The following is a 2,869-nucleotide window of genomic DNA, read 5'->3' as shown; positions in this document are numbered from 1 at the left end:
GTCACAGTTTTTTTTTATTAGCATTTAAAGTTCAAAAATTGACAAAATATGGAAAAATCACGAAAATTACCTAATTTATGTTGAGCTTATAATTCGTAAATATTTTTCTTTTTAGAACCAAGATTCTAAAATGTAATACAAGATTCCTTATAGGATAATCTACCTTTATCAAAAAAAAAATGTCTATAACAGAGGTATTCAAACTGTGCGTCGCGGCTCCCAGGGGCGTCGCGAGAGTTATCGAAGGGAGCCACGTCATATAATTGAAAACCAATAAATATTTTAAAATATTTTTACGAAAAACTTTTTTTATTATCATTGAGGCACACCGGTTGGGAAACGTTGGATTGTCTACAATCTACACTCTACTATAATCATTCGCTAAGTATAGCTTTAATTGATCGCGTAAGTCGCAATAGCGACAGCGATACCATCAACTGCCATCGTTAAATCATCAATGCGTACGTCGTGTCTGGCAGTATTAGTCGCGAGTTAAATTATCAGTCATTTTTAATTTGGGAGCCGTCAACATTTTGTGAAGACTCGAAGGAGCCTTGGGATGAAAAAGTTTGAATACCTCTGGTCTATAAGAAACTCAAATTAAATTTTTATGAGCGTTTGAAATTCATATTTTTACAACATTTGGTATTTACTCGATTTCTTACGTAACGATTTTCTTATTTTGTTGTAATTAAAAAACGAATGACTGTAGAAACTTGAAATTTCACTGAATGTTTATATTAGCATTTTATATACATATACGACAAAATTTTGAAAATAATTTGACTCTTTTTGAGATGTTTACGGACATTGTAAGTTTTCAATTTTTTTAGTGTTTTTTTTCTATAAATATCAATAAAGTTTTATCTATTGGGCCAAAAAGTGTAAAAAAATTAATAAAAGGCTCCTGATACATTGTTACAATAGCAGTTGAAAAATATTAAAAATACATAGGCACAATTATTTTTTATAAGCATTTGAAGTTGAAATTTTGACAAAATGTATCAAATTTAAAATTAAATAATTATTTTGTAGTTAAAAAATTTATAAAAATGTTCAACTTTTATATCTAAGGATTGAAAATTTAAAAACAAGATTCCCCGTAAATATTTAATTCTGTTACCAAAAATTCTAAGAAATACATAAGCACAGTTTATTTTTATAGTAATTTTAAGTTCAAATTTAGACGAAATTACATATTAAAAAACCTGGAATAACTATTTTAGATATTTTGTTGTGATTGTATAATATTATTTGTGGGTACTTGAAACTTCTAAAGTATACTATTATATATCTATGATAGTACCACGGTTTGTTGTTGATGGATAACGCGTTACCTAATGGATATTGTGATATGATTAATTTGTAATTTATTATTGATATTATAGATAAGTGTAGATACTATAGATAAGTATACCTATAATAGGTATGTCTAATACCTAGACTGACAAACCGTCTCCGCTCAGAATCGTTTTTCTTATACAGTGATATTATATCATTGAATTCAAATTTAATACTATCCATTATACAGTAACCCACTTGTAACCTACTGTACAGCAGAGCGGCATCCACTTACCCACCTTTTTTATATTTATTTTGCAAATTAGAACATTTTAATAAGGTAAGTTCAGCTTTTTTTTTTCAAAATCTGGTTTTAAATATCGATATAAACATCGATAAAAATCATCTAAGAAATCAAACGATATCAAAAATTTTTTAATCGTAATGAAATTTCATATTAAAATTGAAAACAATTTATATCGATAATTTATACCAAAATATTAATCGTTTTATAATTTGTATATACAAATCAATTTAAAATGTATTATTCAGCAATTAATATTCAATAGGTACTCAGTATATCTATGCTCTATAATATTGTACATAATATGTTACAATGTATAGGTACCTATTACAAAATAATTTATATTTAATTTTCTTTTCCCCTCGTCATAGCTGTGCGTATCCACAAATATGGAATGCTCGAGCCTCGAATTACGAGGGCTTTCGCGTAGTTAAAAATAAAATTTGATATTTTAAATCAAAAAATATGTTTAAAATCTGATTAAAAAAACATAATACAAAGAAATCGACATTGAGCAACAGTAAAGAAATAATAAAATAATAAAATATTTTTTTTTTTTTTTAATCGAAATAAAAAAAACATATATTCATAAGTGAAGTTGAAATTAAAATTGAACATTTTCATTTTGATTTCAATCCCTGAATAAGCCACAATACAATAAATATGAATACCTATATTTGTACTATGGATTTTTAACATTTTTCAAATATCATTGTAACAATATTCCAAGAGCCTTGTATTAAATTTTCGAGTTTTTTTCACCAACAAATAATTGACGTTCGTAGAAAAGAAACCAAAAAATTGGAAACTGAAAAAGTCTAAATATTTTAAAAATTTTATCGTCTATAGAAAATGCTAATATAAACAACCAATGAAAATGTAATGTTTCTAAGGTTTTTTGTTTTATAGATACACCAAAAACCAAAATAGATTTTGTCAAAAACCGATTTACTGTAAAAATTCCTGGTGGTATACCTATCTTAATTCTTTTCCCCAATGCACCATCTAGTTTCACTTTTTCATCGAACAAAATACTGAAGTAAAAAATAGAAGCATTAAATCGACTACTTATCGTGTACACATCATTGTAAAACCAATACATTCATCGCTCCGTTCAGAATTTAAAAACAAATATTTATAGGTGAATTTATTATAATAAGTGTATATATATTTTCATTTTCATTTCAATCTCTGAATAAGCCACAATACAATAAATATGAATCAATATGTTATACCACTTTTGTAAGAGAATAAATTACTATTTTTACTATCATAATGTCGTAT

Source organism: Acyrthosiphon pisum, chromosome A2, assembly GCF_005508785.2.
Source record: "Acyrthosiphon pisum isolate AL4f chromosome A2, pea_aphid_22Mar2018_4r6ur, whole genome shotgun sequence".
NCBI classification, from domain to species: Eukaryota; Metazoa; Arthropoda; class Insecta; order Hemiptera; family Aphididae; genus Acyrthosiphon; species Acyrthosiphon pisum.
The sequence above is the reverse complement of the archived record's forward strand: the minus strand, read 5'-3'. Positions refer to the sequence as shown.